A 21,820-nucleotide genomic window follows, 5' to 3' on the forward strand; every position below is an offset into this window, starting at 1 on the left:
TTTTTATAAAAACTATAGCACCACCTTGAACAAGTCTTTACACCCTTGCACATTTTTTTACTTTCAGCCGTCTGAAAAATAAAATTCAGAATGCATTACAGTAGATTATTTCCCTGAACGCACAACATGCTTTGAACGCAAAAGAATAATTACAGAAATAACCCCCAGAATCGAAAAAGTCTCAATTGCATTAGTCTTCAACCCCTTGCCTCAGTCCTTGGTGGAAGCCTCTTTTGCATCAATAACAGCTATGAATCGTCTGGGACAACTGTCTACCAACTCTGCAGATCAGGATGGTTCAGTTTTTGTCCATTCTCCTTGGCAGAATAGCTCAAGCTCTCTCAGGTTGGCTGGGGATCGTCTGTGGACTGCAGTCTTCAAGTCTTGCCACAGACTTTCTGTTGGATTCAGGTCCGTGCTTGACTGGGCCTCACCTGGACATTCACTTTCTCCTTGCTGAGCCAGTCCACACAGACCCTTTAACTTTGTGCTCAGAATCTTCTCCCAATCCCAGGTCTATGGCAACCTGGAACAGGGTTTTTCCAGGATCTGCCAGTACTTTGCATCATCCATCTATACCTCAATCTTCCCAAGCCTCCCCATCCCCACTGCTACAAAGTATCCCGTCAACATGCTTTAGCGTAGGGACGGTGTTAGAAGGATGATCTTCTGGGTTTATTTTGCACCTTATATATTGCTTAGCACAGAGATCAAAAACTTCCATTTGGTCTCATCAGAACACAAAACAGAAAACCTATGAGATTCTTTGAAAGTGCCATGCGGCCTATCATAGGTCTTAAAGCTCTTTAGTAGTGGCTTCCTTCTTGCCATCCTCCTATACAGGCCAGATTTGAAGAGTAATCCTGAAACTTGAAGAAGTTTCAGCCAGAAATGACTGTAGTCCTTCTTAAAGTAATCTTAGCTCTCACGGCAGTGGCTAAGTTTAAATGCTGGACAACCACTACTCATTTCTATAGCGCTACCAGATGTACGCAGTGCTGTACACATTATATGCAGGTACTAAGTTTTGGTACCTGGGGCAATGGAGGGTTAAGTGACTTGCCCAGAGTCACAAGGAGCTGCAGTGGGAATTGAATTCAGTTCCCCAGGATCAAAGTCCACTGTACTAACCACTAGGCTACTCCTCCACTAGCAACATTCCATGTAGAATCTCAAATAGTAGCAACATTCCACGTAGAATCTCCAATAATAGCAAGTAGAATCTCAAATAGTAGCAAAATTCCATCTAGAATCTTAAATAGGGAACTGGGACTTGACATGCCGCCTTTCTGTGGTTTTTGCAACCTACATTTGAGGTGGTTTACATAGTATATACAGGTACTTATTTGTACCTGGGGCAATGGAGGGTTAAGTGACTTGCCCAGAGTCACAAGGAGCTACAGTGGAATTTGAAACTCAGTTCCCCGGGATCAAAGTCTACCACCCTAACCACTAGGCCACTCCTCCACAACCAAAGAAAATGTTGCCAAGGGCCCCCATATCAGCATAGGCGCCCGGTATCAGAGGCTTGGGGAGGCTAAGCCTCCCCAGCCGCAGGATCGGATCCCGACGTCACCGGTTTCACACAACGACGCCCACACGATTCAGTTCCGCCCGCCCGGGGCTCGCCGCTCGTCCCAACTGCCCGACCTGTTCTCTCTCCAAAGAAAGATCCCTTTCCTTTTTTTGTTCTTTTAAATTTACCTCCAGTCTGGCAGCGCAGCAACACCGTCAGTGAAAGCGCTCCCAGTGAAAGCGCTTCTCTTCGCTCAGTGACCCGCCTTCTTCTGACGTCATGACGTCAGAAGAAGGCGGGTCACTGAGCGAAGAGAAGCGCTTTCACTGGGAGCGCTTTCACTGACGGTGTCGCTGCGCTGCCGGACTACTGGAGGTAAATCTAAAAGAACAAAAAAAAGGAAAGGGATCTTTCTTGGGAGAGAGAACAGGTCGGGCAGTTGGGGCAGGGGAGAGAGGGACATGGATGGAGGGCAGGGCTCAGGGAGAGAGGGGAATTGCTGGATATGGATGACTGGAGGGGGCAGGGGAGAGAGGAGCATGGATGGAAGGACTGGGCCCAGGGAGAGAGGAAAAATTGCTGGACATAGAGGGGAGGGAAGAGAGAGGAAGGAGATGAGATGAGGGGAAAGGAAAAGAGAAGAAAAACTGCACATGGATGGAGAAAATAGACAGAAGCTGGATCCACTGGACAGTCAAGTCTGCGGAGGACCCAGCTTTTACTTACGGATGTAGGACAAGAAATGAAGAAGAAAGGTGGAAAGTAAAGAAATAAATGGAAAGGAAGCCCTGGAAACGGAGTTAAGAGGACAGATAGCAGCAGAATCGGATACTGGGCCAGCATGATCAGAAAAGCAGTCACCAGACAACAAAGGTAGAAAAAATCATTTTATTTTCATTATAATGTTTGGAATATGTCCACTTTGAGAATCAGGTACTCAACGATAAAAGTTTATATTTATTTACGGCATTTTATCCCACATTAAACATTAATTAGGGTGTTTTGTGGCTGTACATGAGAATTGTGGTATTATGATCCCTTGTTTCATATTGTTGACGGTCTGCATTTTCCGTATGGGTGGTATATTGATGTATTAGATTCTGCCCAGTGTAATATTTATGGTACAGTAAGGTTCTGAGTGTGTTTTTGCGCAAAGTTGTGCATAGTGTTTTGCAGTTGAGCGATTGTGGTTAGTATATGCTTTGAGCAACCACTTTATTCTTTGACATATGATACATATCTAATATCAAAATTTAATAAAAGGTATTAATTGTGACTTTTATTTTTATTTCTGTCTGATCAGACAATTATGGATTTAAGCTCCACCCATGGCCCCACCCCTAACCCCACCCCCTTTAGCCTCCCCAAACAGTTGGGCCACCGACCGCCTATGCATACCAGGGTAGGGGAACTAAGATAAATCCTTAGTAAGCCTGGCAGGAAGTGAGTGTGGCAAACACTACACTTACTGCAGAGCAATGTTGCCGTGCCACTTCCTCACCTGACAGCAGAAGAGCTTAAGTGCATCGTTTCCTATTGCCAAGGTGCCAAGTCTCATGATAACAGTCACAAAATCATGTGGCATCATGCACAAGGGTGTGGGGACTTTTACAAGGCAACCGTATGTCAGAGCCAGACAGTAACAGAATAAAATCTTATAGTGCTTACCATTGTGAACTGGAAGCGCTCCGAAAAAGCAGCCAAGTTCTACTAATCTTTTCTGCAGTAGCATGTAATGCTGGGGGAGAAAGCAAAAATGTTGTGTCGAATCTGGAAAGCGTTATTTACCTGTCATGCATAATGTTCAAGGGATACTGACCTTCGCCTCGTCCCCAGCCACCTTGACAAAGTCAGTAAAAACTCTCGCGGGAGACGGTCTCCATTCGGCAGCTGGAATGTTGCAAAGCGAACGATGATGTCCCAGGAGAGATCCATGGCCCACAGTTCAATATTTGCAAGCGAGTGCAACAGTGCTATCCTGCTGGCCTGTGTCATTCAAGAGCAGAAAAAAAAATGCATTCAATTACAGGTACAATCTCCTGGGAACAGGACAGATGCTGAGTTAACCTCTCGTTCTCCGGAAGATTCTATAAATGCTGCCCCAAATTTAGGCGTGACACTGAGATCCGTATGCAAATACATCAGTTAATGAGCCATTAACAATCATTGATGTTAACTGACTCTAATTTGAATTTGCAAGTGGATCTGGCCTGCTGCACGTGATTCTATAAAGACAGCGCCCAAATCCTCTCGCATGCAAACCAAAAGGGGGGTGTGGCTATGGAAGAGGCATGGACGGGTCAGTGTTGTAGAATTTGGGGGCTGTGTGGTAAGGCAGGGGTGTAGCATTAAGCCCGGGCCCCCTCTACATCTGACCCCCCCAGTCACTGACCCCCCCCCCCCAGCCCCCCGCCCTGCCGCGCTTCAGGTACCTTGTTTGCTGCCAGGGGTCCCCAACCCCCGCCAGCCGAAGAGTCTTCTTCAGCGCTGGTCGACTCCAGCGCCTTCGTTGTATGATAATCTGTTTCTGACGCCTTACGTCCTGCTTGGGGCTACATAAAGGACGTGCACGGTGCAGGATGTCAGGAGTTCGAAACAGATCATCACACAGCAAAGGCGTCCAGAGTTGACCGGTGCTGAAGAAGACTCTTCGGCTGGCGGGGGTTGGGGACCCGCCGCCAGAACAAGGTATTGGCAGCTGCGGTGACGGGGAGGGTTTTTGCGGTGGCGGTGGGGTCCAAAGTAGTGGGGGGGGGGGGGTCGGCGGCAGGGGATGCGGCTAAACAGTGCCCCACCCACCTCAGGCTCTGGCCCCCCCTCCCACCGAGGTCTGGTTATGCCCTTGGTGGTAAGTGCTCACGGGTGAAAGAATATGCAGTAACGATTTCCTATAAAGACAGCTCAGCTCAGAGCACCCTTCAAAGAATAGAACTGAGCGTGAATTCTTCCCGGTGCCATTCACTGATCCGGCCATCTGAGACTAACAGTGAAAATGAAAAAGGAAGCAACAGGAAGAGAGGTTTTGTATTGGTTGGACCTACTGCAACATGGAACCAAGTGCACTGTGGGGTGATGAACCTTTAGCAAAACCTGTAATTGAATGGCTGAGGTGACTTTGGTGGTATCATGCAACTACTGTAATGCCCCGTTACAGGTAACATAGTAAGTGACGGCAGATAAAGACCTGAACGGTCCATCCACTCAGCCCAACAGCCAGAGTCGTTATCAATTCAAGATTAAAATCAACAATGAATGTGAGATTATAGACTTGATCATGATCTTTCTTTGGTGTTTCTCGGACATAGAACGAAGAAGTCCACCCGGCTCTGTTCCAAATTACTGGAGTCTCCGTCGAAGCCCTTTCCAGCCCATCCTAAACTGGATTGCAATATGTGGGACAGTTGAAAACTAGCTCTTCCTATTATGCTTTTGCAAGGGTCTGAAAACGTATTTGTTTAAAAAGTATTTATTGTAATATTTTCTTTTTTTTTTCTTTTATAATTATTTATGTTTTGTTATCCACTTTGAATCTTTATTGGGAGTTGGCAGAATATAAGTATCGTATCTTGTCATAAAACTAAAATTCTATTCTTCCTTGTTATGACAGCTGCCTTTCATATTTATTTATTTATTTACTAGTAAAAAAGGCCCGTTTCCGAAACCAATGAAACGGGCGCTAGCATGTGGCTTTTTGTGTGTGTGTGTGTGTGTGTATGTGTCACAGAGTTATTGTGTGTGTGTGTGTGTGTGTCACAGAGTTATTGTGTGTGTGTGTGAGTGTGTGAGGGTGCGGTGTGTGTGCAGGTTGTTGATGTGTGTCTTGTTTTGTTTTGTTTTTTGCTTGGGGGTTGGGGGATGTGCTGTGCTATGCTGGCAAAGTGGGTTGGATTGGTGTGTGGCTTTGAGGGTGTGTTTCTGTTGTATTGTGTGTGTGTGGGTTTGTCTGTCAAGGAGGTTTGTGGAGGGGGGTCTTTCTGTTGGTGAAATGTAAATGTGGTTGTAGGGGGGTCAGCCTTTGTTGAGTGTTTTTTTTTTCCATGTTTTTTTTTTTTTGTGTTGTGCTGAGGCAGCAGTGTTGTTTTAGATGGGCGGAAGGTTGAGGAGCACGTTCTTTGTCTGTCGGTATTTTTTGGCCGTTTCAGGGCTGCTGTAGGGGAACACTGGAAGAGAAATGTGCTGTTGGAAGCAGCGCCATCTTTTTCCATTGGGCCTGGGGTTCTGGGCATCCTGGAGGGAGGGTGACGGCTTGCCTGAGGACGGGGAATGGTGTGTTTTAAGTTGGCGGAAGGGAGAAGAGGCAAGGTCTCGGGCCTGTCGGGGGGGGTGATCCGGTATGTTTGGTCCATTTCAGACCGGCTGCAGGGGAATGCTGGAACATTTATGCGCTGCAGGGAATCAGCACCGTCTTTTTCCGGGTGCTCGGGGAATCCCCGAGGTGGGAGACAGCTTGCCTGAGGCTAGGGGATGGTTGGGCACGTCCTTGGCCGCTTCGGCAAAAGGGGAAAAGGAAGGGGGTGGGGGTTACCTGCAGCCGCCTGAGAAACCATGTATTCTTTGTTTGTTTGTATATTAGTTTGCATTTCTGTTGAAGAAAGAGTGGATGCCTTTCGAATGATGGAGGTGGTGCGTCGGTGTGCGGTTGTTTCGTTAGTTTGCAGCCAGTCCTCCAGCGATTTCTAGGCAGAGAAGGAGTTGGGAAACACTCGGTTCCTTGGTCGCTGTTTGCTGCTGGCTGGGTTCACGGTAATCCTTCCAGCTGGGGCCGCAGCTTGTCCTGTTCGCCCACGGTCCCAGATGGTGACGGGCACGTTGTTTCCGCTCCTCTGACTCCATGTCAGCGATCCCAATATAGTCTGTGCTATAGGCCCTCTGGCACTCTTCAGTACTGGCATTAGGCATTTGAAAATTTATTCCCCCCACCCCCCCGGTCCTATTTGTGGCACCTACCCACAGACCAAGGAATATTCTTCTCATCGTTCCAGCGGTGGTTCTGTGCTCTCCGTGCTGCACAGATAATGAGCCATTCTGGGGGAATGCTCCTCCCTTATTGTCACGTAGTTTCCTCTGATTGGTCCGTCTTACGTTGCCTAGTGTTGCCTGGGAATGGTGTTGTGATGGTCCTTTGTGTTTCAGAATGTTGAGGGTGTTTTTTCTGATTGGTCCGTCATGCGAGGGCGGGGCAGAGAGACATGGTCAGTGTTGTGGCTTCACCACCATGAATCCATGAACCCTTCAGGGAGTGACTGAGTGACTTCAGAACGTTGTCTTCAGAATGTTGAGGGTGAGTTTTATTAAAGTAGATTTGTTGCATTTGTATCCCACATTTTCTCACCTATTTGCAAGCTCCATGTGGCTTACAATCTTCCGTCATGGCATTCGCCATTCCAGAGTAAAAAGGTACAGTTGATATTACATAAAGAACATGGATAACATAAGAGATCGCCATATCAGAGTAAAAGATACAATTGGTATTATATAAAGAACTAGTAAAAATGGCCCGTTCCTGGCGCCGATGAAACGGGCGGTGGCGGGCACGGGACTCCCTTCCCCTCCCTTTACGGTACCTGTTCCGTCGGCCCAGGAAAGAAAGAGCCCCCTCTTTCCTCCCGTAGCGGTGGCTTCCTTGCTGCATCGTGTGGGAGTCTGGCTCTCGGCGTTTCAAAATGGCCTCCGAGAGTTGAAGTCTCGCGAGACAGCTTGAACCCTCGGCGGCCATTTTCAAACGCCGAGAGCCGGACTCCCACCACATGCAGCAAGGAAGCCACCGCTACGGGAGGAAAGAGGGGGCTCTTTCTTTCCTGGGCCGATGGAACAGGTACCTCTAGACCACCAGGGAGACATGCGTAAGGGGAGGGGAGGTGACAGGGGGGGAGGGAGGTTGGTGAGGTTAAGTGTGTGTACCGTGGGCGGGGCGGTAAGTTGTAAGGGGCGGGGCTATGTGGCGAAAGGGGCCGGGTTCATGTGCACGTCGGCGGCGGCTGGGATTTGTTGGAAAGGGAAGAGTAGGGAAACACTGCTCCCCGTGCGTTAATTGTTTTCGTGTTCCGCCCTCGACGTCATCACGTGTGACGCAAGGGCGGGGCATGAAGATGTTGTGGCTTCACCACCATGAAACCACGAACCGGTGTGTGAGTGACTTCAGCGACGTCAATGTCCTCAGAACGTAGAGGCTGCGTTTATTATATAAAGAATATGGCTGATATAAAAGAATTAAGCAATAAGGTATAGGGAAAACATTCAGGGTATCAAGTAAGTGATGATGTGTTCCAGCTCCTATTATGGATCATTGTGGTATGTCTTGTTGAAGAGATAGGTCTTTAGTGATTTACGAAGTTGATTAGACTGTAAATTATTTTCAGGTCAGGTGGCAATGCATTCCACAACTGCCTGCTCATATAGGAGAAGCTGGACGCATGTGTTAGTTTGTATTTTAGTCCTTCACAACTGGGGAAGTGAAGATTTAGGAACGTGACTGCTGATCTTTTAGCATTCCTGAGTGGTAAGTCAATAAGGTCTGACGTGTGTTACTGCTCTATATTAACACACATTGTGCAGCCAGGGCTTCAGCTAAATTGTAGACATAATGCTTGAACTTTTAAGCAAGCTTCTTCCTAACTGAATTCTGTTTTCACTGAAAGCACTGGAAGCCAGACTTCAGACAACGCGCTATTCTGGTCATATGGAAAGCATTTCGTGAGAACAGCTTGTACTGGAGTTTTTCACATGCAGAACAGAATGTAAGACAAAGCAAAGGCTTTGCTTGTGATTAGACTGGAAATGTTTCCAGGTTTTGTTGGCTTGCTGCGGCTGTGATTTTTTTTTTTGTTACATTTGTACCCCGCGCTTTCCCACTCATGGCAGGCTCAATGCGGCTTACATGGGGCAATGGAGGGTTAAGTGACTTGCCCAGAGTCACAAGGAGCTGCCTGTGCCTGAAGTGGGAATCCAACTCAGTTCCTCAGTTCCCCAGGACCAAAGTCCACCACCCTAACCACTAGGCCACTCCTCCACTGTTGCTACTATTTGAGATTCTACATGGAATGTTGCTATTCCACTAGCAACATTCCATGTAGAAGTCGGCCCTTGCAGATCACCAATGTGGCCGCGCAGGCTTCTATATGGAATGTTGCTAGTGGAATAGCAACATTCCATGTAGAATCTCCAATAGTAGCAACATTCCATGTAGAATCTCCAATCGTATCTATTTTATTTTTGTTACATTTGTACCCTGCGCTTTCCCATTCATGGCAGGCTCAATGCGGCTTACATGGGGCAATGGAGGGTTAAGTGACTTGCCCAGAGTCACAAGGAGCTGCCTGTACCTGAAGTGGGAATCGGACTCAGTTCCTCAGGACCAAAGTCCACCACCCTAACCACTAGGCCACTCCTCCACTGTTGCTACTATTTGAGATTCTACATGGAATGTTGCTATTCCACTAGCAACACTCCATGTAGAAGTCGGCCCTTGCAGATCACCAGTGTGGCCGCGCAGGCTTCTGCTTCTGTGAGTCTGACGTCCTGCACGTATGTGCAGGACGTCAGACTCACAGAAACAGAAGCCTGCGCAGCCTTCTACATGGAATGTTGCTAGTGGAATAGCAACGATTGAACAAAACATCCAATTCTTCATCGGTTCTTATTTCCTCCCTTTCTCATTTTCAATCATTTTCAAGTAATTCTATAATAAATTTACTACAAAAACTTATCTTAGTTTAATGATTTTGTCGGACCCAGGGGATCAAACGTCCGACGTGCACGTTTCGCCCATAATAGGCTGTCTCAAGGACATTCCCCTAAAATACAAATAAACAGATATTTAAACCATTACCCCATTTTTGAAGTATTTCTACATAAACAGTATCTAGCATACATTCAATTTTAACCAACCAAACACACTCACCCCGTGCTTATCTTAGCGTCAGCTAGGCAAAAGTTATTGGCCAAGATGGCGCCCGCTTTTTTTCAAACTAATTAAATAGGGTGTACGTAATGACGTTTCTCCAATGTTACAGACTTGTAAGCCCCGCCCCCAAACAGTAGTACCTATGGGATTAAATATTGAAATTGAATGGACTTCGCTAACTTAAAAAAATCCCCCTTAACCACCGGTAGCGTGATTAGATCTTTAGGGCGGTGGGTGGAACGCCTTGGGGGGGCGGGGCTTACAAGTCTGTAACATTGGAGAAACGTCATTACGTACACCCTATTTAATTAGTTTGAAAAAAGCGGGCGCCATCTTGGCCAATAACTTTTGCCTAGCTGACGCTAAGATAAGCACGGGGTGGTGTGTTTGGTTGGTTAAAATTGAATGTATGCTAGATACTGTTTATGTAGAAATACTTCAAAAATGGGGTAATGGTTTAAATATCTGTTTATTTGTATTTTAGGGGAATGTCCTTGAGACAGCCTATTATGGGCGAAACGTGCACGTCGGACGTTTGATCCCCTGGGTCCGACAAAATCATTAAACTAAGATAAGTTTTTGTAGTAAATTTATTTATAGAATTACTTGAAAATGATTGAAAATGAGAAAGAGGAGGAAATAAGAACCGATGAAGAATTGGATGTTTTGTTCAATCGTTCCTATACTTTAAAGGACGATTTACATCACTGAGGTTCAAAAATAACTATATGTTTAAATGCTTGGATTGAGTATCTATGCGATTATTAATTAAGAGGTTAGAAAGACTTTGAAACTGGATTATTATATACTGTTTTGAGCTATAGAAAAAATCTGGTTTGAATATATATAAAATCATTTTTGCCGATTGATTAGTGTTATACTATATGACGATGGCATTTGAAGGATACACTGAAGATCAGATTCAGAAATTACTACAGCTACCTATGCTGCTGGATGAGGAGGAAAGCCCCAATCCCCATGGCTCCTGGGTGGATTTAGAAAATTTGTATAAAAGATTACTGAGAGCAGAATTGCATGCGAGTACTCTGGCACAATACCTTAGAAAATCATGGATACCTAGAGGACTGCGTATAATTAAAGAACCTAAAATTTTTGTAACAGATAAGGTTTTTGTTGAAAAATGGTCAGCTATTTTAAACAAATGTAGTCGTGATCTTATGGCTCTGATAGTCGAAACAACTATTCAAGCACAAACGGAACTGCGGGTTGACATCAACAATATGGAAGAAAATCTCAAAGGGACTGATACCATAGAAATTTACGATAAGAAACTGGAGGATTTGAAAAAAACGATGCAAACGATGAAAGATCTATCAAACAAACGAAAATTAAAAAATTGAAAAGAGATGAAAGAGACTATCAACTTGGTAGAATATATGTTTGGAATAGAAAAGAATAATAATATCCCTAACAAAGAAGGGTAGCGTTTGAAGGTTCCTCTGAAGATAGTGGAGATTTAAGTACAGGGAGTGATCGCGAACAGGAAACTCAATGGATGAACAACCTTATGATCTTCGGGATCAAAGTATAAGAACAAGAATGCAGAAACCTCAACTGAGACAACAACAACAACAGTTAAGAGGACAAAATAGATCGGGGGACTACAGAGGTCGAAGAGTACGGAAGCAATAGTGAATATATCTTTTCAGCTTTCAGAGGATCAATTGGATGTGCTTAATCTAGGTTTAGGTTTTGTGCCGACTACTCGTCATGATCCTTTTCATCTGCGAGTGGCTTTATATAGGTTTTTTAGAAAGTTACAATGTAAAATTTTTTTCATGGATCAACTATCAGCTCCAGATATTTCAATGTAAAACCACCATCGAAATGGTACCCACCGGGACCGATTAATCCGATAGTACTTACTTTTAAAAATCTGGTACTTCGAGAATTGGATGAATTAGAGTGTTCGTTAAGTTCTGGATTTGAAAACGAATATGACGACGAGACAATGGATAGCTTGGACAGTCTAATAAATGAACCTTCCATCATTGTTACAAGAGCTGATAAAGGAGGAGCTACAGTGTATGGGATAAGACCCAAATATGGAGGAAGCTAAAAATCAATTGACTGATCTAAGCTCCTATGAACTATTGCTTCATGATCCTTTAAATGATCTAGAAAATGAAGTAAAAGAATTGGTCTCTCAAGCCATGAAAACTAATATGCTCACGGCTAGAGAAGGAAGATTTCTAATTGAAGATTGTCCTCAAACTCCAAAATTTATTTTTACCGAAAATTCATAAACGTCTGTCTACACCTCCAGGACGCCCTATAGTCTCCACTAAATCATCGATTCTGGAACCTTGTCTATCTTTATAGACTGTTTTTTGAAGGAACGTGTGAGGAAAATGGATTCATATATTAGAGATTCTTCTCATTTTCTTACACAGTTGGAAGACATATCTGAAGTATCGAAGGTCACCTATTTGGTTACTCTAGATATTATATCTCTTTATACCAAGATTCCGCAGAATGGTGCTTTAAGAACTATTAAAGAGATTTTAGAAGCACGTCCGGAGGGTCAAAGAATTTCTACAGAGTTATTATGAATTGGCAGAATTGGTTATCTGTAAAAACTATTTTTGGTTTAATAAACAGTTTTACCTTCAAACCCAAGGAGTAGCGATGGGAGCAACGCTAGCCCCCTCTGTAGCCACCTTTATATTGAAAAGATGGAAGTAGAAGCATCTATATCTCCATTTTTTAAATTGTGAAATTTTGGAGAAGATTCCTGGATGATATTTTCTTTTTGGATGGGATCGAAATGTGAATCTATTGAAGTTTTTGGACTGGCTCAATAATATAAATTCTCATATTTCGTTTACTATGACTATGAATGAAACAGTATTGAATTTCTGGACTTGCTAGTTCTAAAGAAGGAGAAAAATTATCTACATCATTATATCGAAAACCTATTAGTAGAAACACTCTTCTACGTTTAATAGTTTTCACCCTTATCATCTGAAGTTTAATCTCCGATTAGCCAATTTCTACGTGTCAGACGAGTTGTTTTCTTTAAATGAATTTAAGAAACAGGCTAAGGAGCTGAAAGAGAGGTTTTTCAAGAGGTTACCCAAAAGTGGCAATAAAAAGGGCATATACTAGAGCTAGATTTGCTCAGAGATCACTGTTGCTGCAGGAAACCTCGAAACTGAAGAAGATTGTCTCACTTGTATTTTACCTTTACGGAGACAAGTCAGAAAATTGCTAAAGTGATTAAGGATCATTGGCATATTATGCAGTTATATTCATGTTTTGAAGATCTACCTATGATTTCTTACACCAGGGGTAAAACTCTGGCAGAACGCCTTAGTAGAAATAAATTTGATACAAAAAACTCTACAGTGAACAGGCAGGGCAAGCAAACTATTTGTGGCCACTGTCAATGGTGCCTTCGAGCGATAGTGGAGGAAAACTGGAAGGTACCAAATAGAGATAAAATTATGAAGAGTAGATTGAATACTAACTGTGACAGTAAGAATGTCATTTATGCAATTTTATGCCCTTGTAATTTAGTTTATATTGGCAGGACTTCTAGATCCATAAAAACGCGATTAAATGAACATAAATCGAAAATCTCTACTCAAAATTTACAGGCTCCCTTGGTACTACTACTACTACTACTTAACATTTCTAGAGCGCTACTAGGGTTACGCAGCGCTGTACAATTTAACAAAGAGAGACAGTCCCTGCTCAAAGAGCTTACAATCTAATAGACAAGTGAACGGTCGGTCCGATCGGGGCAGTCAAATTGGGGCAGTCTGGATTCACTGAACGGTAAGGGTTAGGTGCCGAACGCAGCAGATCACTGGCTTCAGAAAAAACACACTTGGGAGGATTAAATTGGAGAATTATTGAATGTTTGGACTATCGGGAGGAGGGTGGGTCGATTAAAAAACTGTTGAACTATAGAGAGCAATTTAATATCTTTTTGTTTCAAACAGTAGTACCTATGGGATTAAATATTGAAATCGAATGGACTTCGCTAACTTAAAAAAATCCCCCTTAACCACCGGTAGCGTGATTAGATCTTTAGGCTGCCGGTGGAACGCCTTGGGGGGCGGGGCTTACAAGTCTGTAACATTGGAGAAACGTCATTACGTACACCCTATTTAATTAGTTTGAAAAAAAGCGGGCGCCATCTTGGCCAATAACTTTTGCCTAGCTGACGCTAAGATAAGCACGGGGTGAGTGTGTTTGGTTGGTTAAAATTGAATGTATGCTAGATACTGTTTATGTAGAAATACTTCAAAAATGGGGTAATGGTTTAAATATCTGTTTATTTGTATTTTAGGGGAATGTCCTTGAGACAGCCTATTATGGGCGAAACGTGCACGTCGGACGTTTGATCCCCTGGGTCCGACAAAATCATTAAACTAAGATAAGTTTTTGTAGTAAATTTATTTATAGAATTACTTGAAAATGATTGAAAATGAGAAAGGGAGGAAATAAGAACCGATGAAGAATTGGATGTTTTGTTCAATCGTTCCTATACTTTAAAGGACGATTTACATCACTGAGGTTCAAAAATAACTATATGTTTAAATGCTTGGATTGAGTATCTATGCGATTATTAATTAAGAGGTTAGAAAGACTTTGAAACTGGATTATTATATACTGTTTTGAGCTAGTGGAATAGCAACATTCCATGTAGAATCTCAAAGAGTAGAAACATTCCATGTAGAATCTCCAATAATATCTGTTTTATTTTTGTTACATTTGTACCCTGCGCTTTCCCACTCATGGCAGGCTCAATGCAGCTTACTTGGGGCAATGGAGGGTTAAGTGACTTGCCCAGAGTCACAAGGAGCTGCCTGTGCCTGAAGTGGGAATCGAACTCAGTTCCCCAGGACCAAAGTCCACCACCCTAACTACTAGGCCGCTCCTCCATAAATCTTCAAGAGAACATATTGGGTTTTACAGAACTCATCCCCTCATCTAGTTTATTTCCATTCCAGCTTTACCCTCTGTTTGCTGGCAAGAATTAGATGGCAGTCTCACCAGCGTGCCTCCTTTCCCTCTTGATTCTCCCAGGATGCAGTACAGTAAGCTCTGCTTTTCTGCTGGGCTGCGCTGGAGGTTCGCTCTGTCCGATTTCTGTGATCTTTCCAGAATTCCATAACTCTTGTACTTGATGCGTCAGTGTTGCCTTGACAACAAAAGATTGACAGCATACATTAAAAGCTAATCTGCTTACAGTGGCATATCACATCATAATGTGAACTGATTGAGATAGATATTGGAATTACGCCATATATAAGAACAAAAGAATAGCCATACTGGGTCAGATCGACGGTCCATCCAGCCCAGTATCCTGCTTCCAACAGTGGCCAATCCAGGTCACAAGGACCTGACAGAATCCCCAAATTTGTATGTGTTTTCGTTTACAGTGCTATGCATTTTGCTTATTTCTAATAACAATTGTAACTTTGACATCGCTGTAAATGTTTTCAATTGTGTGCGATCATTGCTGTCAAACCTTTTAATTTAACATCTACTATAATAAAACTCACCCTCAACGTTCTGAGGACACTGACGTCAGTGAAGCCAGGCCCTGACTTCCTTCAAAAGGTTCGAAGGTTCGTGGTGGTGAGGCCACCAAAATCGCTCCGGGCCCCACCCTCGAGGGCGGAGCAATGGCACAACAACGAAGGGGTTGGCAGGGTGGGAGACAGGGAGGGGGGGAATCACTCCGGGCCCCGCCCTCGCATCAATCGTCATGACGCTGGGGGCGGAGCAATGGCTATAACTAGCAAAAAAGGCCCGTTTCTTTGAGAGATGAAACAGGCGCTAGGAAGGTTTTTGTGTCCAGCGACCGTCCTGTTCCCCGGCCCCCCCATGCAGGCACCCATGGCCAGGGACCCAGCTGTCCCCCAACCCCCCTGCAGGCAGGCACCTGCCCGCTGCTGTCGCTGGCGCTCCATCCCCCGGCCCCCCCTGCAGCCACCCATGGCCAAGGATCCAGCTGTCCCCCCAACCCCCCCTGCAGGCAGGCACCTGTCCTCTGCTGTCGCTCCATCCCCTGGCCCCCCCTGCAGCCACTCATGGCCAGGGATCCAGCTGTCCCCCAACCCCCCTCCAGGGACCTGTCCGCTGCTGTCGCTGGCGCTCCATCCCCTGGCCCCCCCTGCAGCCACCCATGGCCAAGGACCCAGCTGTCCCCCAACCCCCCTGCAGGCAGGCAGCTGTCCTCTGCTGTCGCTCCATTCCCTGGCCCCCCCTGCAGGCAGGCAGCTGTCCGCTGCTGTCGCTCCATCCCCGGCCCCCCCTGCAGGCACCCATGGCCAGGGACCCAGCTGTCCCCCAACCCCCCTCCAGGCAGGCACCTGCCCGCTGCTGTCGCTGGCGCTCCATCCCCCGGCCCTCCCTGCAGCCACCCATGGCCAAGGATCCAGCTGTCCCCCCAACCCCCCTGCAGGCAGGCACCTGTCCGCTGCTGTCGCTCCATCCCCGGCCCCCCCTGCAGCCACCCATGGCCAGGGATCCAGCTGTCCCCCAACCCCCCTCCAGGGACCTGTCCACTGCTGTCGCTGGCGCTCCATCCCCCGGGCTCCCCCTGCAGCCACCCATGGCCAAGGATCCAGCTGTCCCCCCAACCCCCCTGCAGGCAGGCACCTGTCCGCTGCTGTGGCTCCATCCCCCGGCCCCCCCCTGCAGGCACCCATGGCCAGGGACCCAGCTGTCCCCCAACCCCCCTCCAGGCAGGCACCTGTCCGCTGCTGTCGCTGTCGCTCCATCCCCCGGGCCCCCCCTGCAGCCACCCATGGCCAAGGATCCAGCTGTCCCCCAACCTCCCTCCAGGCAGGCACCTGTCCGCTGCTGTCGCTGTCGCTCCATCCCCCGGGCCCCCCTGCAGCCACCCATGGCCAGGGATCCAGCTGTCCCCCAACCCCCCTCCAGGGACCTGTCCGCTGCTGTCAGTGGCGCTCCGCGATGCGGTGTGCATGTGAAAAATGGGGAGGGGCAGGGGGAGATGGCGTTTCGTGGAGTGTGTTTGCTCCGCCCTCGTCGTCATCACGTTGTGACGCGAGGGCGGGGCACACACTCTTGGGCAAACCGGATATCTCGGCTGCTTCAAAGTTCCGGTTGGAGGCTTCATAGAACGTTGGAGGTGCCTTTTATATATAGAGATGTTTATTTATAGCTATGTTCATTCTTATTGCTTGCACAGCCCTTGTTTGATGGTTTATTGTTTTTCATCCTTTTATGTATTTTGTCTGGGGTTTTTTCTACAGAAATAATCTGTTTGAGAGTCATTTTATTGCTTTTCTTCAATAAACCACCTGTTTTGGAACCACTTCCTTTTTTGTTGCTGTGTTGTGGGACACGCCTTTTTTTTTAAAATTTTTTTTTAGAATCTCAAATACTAGCACAGATATGCTCATGCCAGAGCCATGCCACAGAAGAGCAATTCTGAACAATTAGGTAAGGACGTTATGCGTGGGCCGCAAAAGATTTGTTACTGGGTCACAGGACAAAGCCCAAGGAGCGGCAAAAGGGGGCCTGCACTGGCATCGGCGTGTTTTTCACGTATACTGAGGCTCCCTTTTTACTGCAGCGAGTAAAATGTGCTTTTCTGCAGGAAATGGCCATGGGGCAAGTAAAGCAATTGCCGTATGCCCATTTTGGCGGGAGGTGGTCGTAAGGGTCCCACAGTAACCTGGAGGAAACTGGACTACTGCCGGGTACACACCAGCGCTACAAAATGGGGGTGGGAAGTACCGCAGGGCTGCTGTGGTAGCCTGGTGGTACTTCCTTTTTAGCGAGTTGTAAGTTCGTGTTGGGCTTACCGTCACTTTGTAAAAGGGGCCCTAAGGAAATTATAGGGTAAGGAAAAGGATAAGCAAAACAAAATTGTTATTTGCTGAGATTTTTTTTTTTTGGGGGGGGGGGGGGTTCTCTTTGCGGGGGGGGGGGGAGGGACTTCCAGCTCAATCTGAACCAAGGTTGAGACTTGGCTCCATAACCCATCATCTGCAATGACGGGGGATTTTTCCTCTATTTGACATCCCTTCCAACTCACTTTAGTCCAGTTCTTGCAGTGACTATCCTTTGCATGGTGCATTGCATTAAGGACTCTTTCGGAGCTCTGCAATCATGGATAAGGCTGGCAACTGGATCCAGATCCAGTCCTTGGTTTACCCCAGTGCATGCTAGGACTTGCAGTCTTGCTTTTCTTAGGGAATGCAGCGGGGAAATCAGAACTACAAGCAGGGGCGTAGCCAGACCTTGGCGGGAGGGGGGCCAGAGCCCGAGGTGGGGGGGCACTGTTTAACCGCCTCCCCCCGCCGTCGACCCCCCCCCCCCCACTTTGGACCACTGCCGCAACTGCAACCCACCGCCGCCACATCAAGTACCTTGTTTGCTGGCAGGGGTCCCCAATCCCCGCCAGCCGAAGAGTCTTCTTCAGCGCCGGTCGACTCCGGCGCCTTCGTTATGGGATCATCTGTTTCTGACGCCTTATGTCCTGCACGGGGCTACATGCATGGTGCAGGACGTAAGGCGTCAGAAACAGATGATCCCACACGAAGGCGCTGGAGTCGACTGGCGCTGAAGAAAGCTCTGGCGGGGATTGGGGACCCCTGCCAGCAAACAAGGTACCTGATGGGGGCGGCGGGGGCCAGGGCCTAATCTGTGGGGGCCCATGCCCCGGTGGCCCCATGTAGCTACGTCCTTGACTACAAATCCCTGCATGAAATGGGATAAACCCAGGACTGGATCAATCCTGTCCTGTGAATCTGGATGCAGTTGGCAGTCTTAATCATGGATCCTCAATCTGGCCACTAGGTGTCCCTGTTGCACAATTACTGACTCCTTCCTCTCTCCTGCCACAGTGGACTCAGGAAGTGGCTTGAGCTGGGAACAGAATCCAGCTCCCTGATAGGGTTGCCATATGGCTCCAGAAAAAGGAGGGCACGTTGATCCAGTCTGGATTTTGTTTCCATTGAAAGCAAAGGTAGTAAAACCCAGACTGGCTCAATCTGTCCTCCTTTTTCAGCCATATGGTAACGGCTGTGCATGAATGGCATCGGGTTGGTCCCAGCTGCCGTTTTACCATTTCAAATTCTTGAGCATTCTGCAGTTCAAAATATTTTCGTACGTGCTAAAGCATGGTGAATCATTAAAAAGAGAAAGGGGGAAATCTGATTTTATAGTCAGCTCTATTAATGTCTCAATTTAGGATCAGGTTTAAAGGCAACCAATCAAGTGATGATGGTAACCGAGGGGACACCTTACAATCTTACCAGAAGCAGGGGGATTCCCTTAAAGGGATCATTTTATAAAATAAGTTTGGTGAGTAGTGGTCACACACGGGAGAATCCTATATATGGTGCCAAACTTTCCGCACAGAAAAGCGTTCTAAAAGACACAAGGCAGAAATGGTAGATCCATGTGAAAACACACTTACACGCACATTTATAGACAGCTCCTAAGTGTTTCTGTGTGGGTCTGCAAAGGGGGTATGGCCATGACAGAGACACACATGGGCCAGCACCGTTCCCCTAAAATACACACAGAGTTATAGAATAGTGAGGATCCGCGACAATCTGCACGCTGGCATTTACACCTGGTTTCAGTTGGTGTAACTCCTTGTGCCCAGAGTTGAGAGCACATCCCAAAATGCTTATTACAGAACACCGTTCAGTGCTGATTTTTTTTTCTGCGGCAAATTTTGAGCACCATTTACTGAATCCAGCCAATACTGCATAAATGGCCTCCATGAAATAACAACTAGTGTAAATGTACTCACTTTGACCGAACGGTGTGTACTTTGCCAGGGCAGGGCTTGGGTGGAGCCTATAAAATATGGTGATCTATGCGTGCATTTAAATATTATAACTATGGACACTTACACCTGCATAAGTACATAAGTAATGCCTTACTGGGAAAAGGCCAAGGGTCCATCGAGCCCAGCATCCTGTCCACGACAGCGGCCAATCCAGGCCAAGGGCACCTGGCAAGCTTCCCAAACGTACAAACATTCTATACATGTTATTCCTGGGATTTTGGATTTTCCAAGTCCGTTTAGTAGCGGTTTATGGACTTGTCCTTTAGGAAACCGTCCAACCCCTTTTTAAACTCTGCTAAGCTAACCGCCTTCACCACATTTTCCGGCAATGAATTCCAGAGTTTAATTACGTGTTGGGTGAAGAAAATTTTTCTCCGATTTGTTTTAAATTTACTACACTGTAGTTTCATCGCATGCCCCCTAGTCCTAGTATTTTGGAAAGCGTGAACAGACGCTTCACATCCACCTGTTCCACTCCACTCATTATTTTATATACCTCTATCATGTCTCCCCTCAGCCATCTCTTCTCCAAGCTGAATAGCCCTAGCCTCCTTAGTCTTTCTTCATAGGGAAGTCGTCCCATCCCCGCTATCATTTTAGTCGCCCTTCGCTGCAATATAGGCATTATTCTGCCACTTATGCTAGTATTTATAAAGACAAATAAGCACTTGAAAATGTGCCCAGACTAGGTGTCCCCTTATGAAATTACCTGCAGGCAGGCTCAAGCGGGGGTTATGTCTCAGGGCAAGCTTCAAGGTGGAGGATGCTTTAATACAGATTCCTCACTTTCATTCCCAGATTGAGGTTTACTTATCCAGTTTCCTCACAAAGGCATCTTCCCCCTTTAAACAGACATTTCCAGGGCTACTTCTTTCCTGCCTGGGGCTCAGCTGCTTACCTGACTATGGCTACTGGGGCTTAGGTCCTGCTTCTTTATAGCTGGGCTTGCCCCTCTCCTCTGGATGGCCCGAATAATCCCCAGGGCTTGGTTGCATGCCTATGTCTAGTCTCGCACCACTCTCCCCTAGATTGCCCTAATAACCTCTGGAGCTTGGCTGAATGCTCCCCCAGCTTCTAAATCTGAACCCTTAGGCTTCCCTCGGTAACTCTCATCTTAATCCCTGGGAATACCTGGATTGGTCACTGCTGGAAGCAGGCCAATGGGCTAGATGGACCATTGGTCTGACCCAGTATGGCTTCTTTATGCTCTTATTCTGGTGCTCCTAGGGTCATTACATTTCTATCTCCTCCCATGGTCACTCCTGTGATGCCCTAAGGTGTCACACCCTTTATCTGACTAAAATGTTTCACATTTTCCAAAATTTCCCATATAAATGTGTAAATGTATGAAACCAGAGTGGAAGAAACCCCGATAGTATCTTACTTTCTCTTCAGGATCTGGAGTACAAAGAATCTTAGCAGCCCAGCTGCAGAGAGTGTTTTCCAGACTGCAAGCCTGTGTGCTTTCTGAAGGCATATCTGGAACGACAAAAATGTCAACCCGTCAAAACATTTCTCTTGGTTTGTTAGCAGAAAATGTTAGCATAGGGTTACCATATGTCCGGATTTACCCGGACATGTCCTCTCTTTGAGGGCATGTCCGGGCAACCAGGCGGGTTTTGCCAGCCTGCCCGTTTGTCCAGAAATCCGGACAAACGGGCAGATTGCTAGCCTCCCGTCCCCTTACTTACTAGTGCCCTGGTGGTCTAGTGACTGCTTCCGCCTTGTGTTTCAATGCTTTGTTTTGTTTCTGTGAGTTTGCTTTTGAAGCTTGATCCTGAAGGCCTGGCTCTAGAGCCACACCCTGCCCTTAGTGTCTGTATCTGTTTGACTTCCCTTGGCTTCTGCTTTTAGTCTAGCCCTGCTTTTGACTCTTGCTATGGTTAAGCTCCGTGTTTAAGCCAATCTCTGTGTTAGCCAATCTCTGTTCCTGTTTCCCCTGTCTGTTTCCTGTGTGTGTAGTTCTTTAATGTTAATTCTGAGAGTCTGTAGAAGCCAGCATTGTCCTTAATTACCTCACTGCTATGCAGGTGTGTCTGCTGTCTCTCAATCTGCCTGGCCTTTCCCTTCCAGCTGTGGATGCTGGTAAGCACATTGCTTCTTTGTTTGTTTGTTTGTCTTCCCTTAGTCTGCTTAATCCTTTGCCTGCTATGTTTCTGCTAAGTTCTGCTCCTGTTGTGTGTTTGAGCCAGGTCTGCCCCTGCTCTCTATCAAGCCATGTCCCTTTCAGTATCCTGTTCCCTGTCAAGCCAGTCCCTTTCAGACTCCTGTTCCAGCTAAGCCAAGTCCATTCTAGAATCCTGTTTCAGCCAAGCCAAGTCCGTTCCAGAATCCTGTTCCAGTCAAGCCAAACCAAGTCCGTTCCAGAATTCTGTTCCAGCCAAGCCTGTCTGAGAATCCTGAATCCTGTTCCTGCCTGTGTATTGTCTTGCTTCTGTTATTCTGTTGCCTAGCTCCTACCCTGTCTTGCCTGTCCGGATCCAGTTCTTGCCTTATCCTTGTCTTGCCCTTTTCTGGACCCAGTTTTAATCTACTTCCGTGTGTTGCCTTGTCTTGCATTTCTGGGTCCCAGTCCCAGTTTTTAAAC

The 21,820-nt window shown here is 46.4% G+C and overlaps 1 protein-coding gene across 1 annotated transcript in view; it reads right to left on the bottom strand.

The window, feature by feature from the left end:
• The window catches only part of LOC115460690 (uncharacterized protein HI_0077-like), an 86,249-nt gene that overhangs the window by 6,575 nt on the left and 57,854 nt on the right, over nucleotides 1–21,820 (bottom strand). The gene's annotated exons all lie outside the window — the stretch shown is intronic.

Source organism: Microcaecilia unicolor, chromosome 1 (genome assembly GCF_901765095.1).
Source record: "Microcaecilia unicolor chromosome 1, aMicUni1.1, whole genome shotgun sequence".
Lineage (NCBI taxonomy): Eukaryota > Metazoa > Chordata > Amphibia > Gymnophiona > Siphonopidae > Microcaecilia > Microcaecilia unicolor.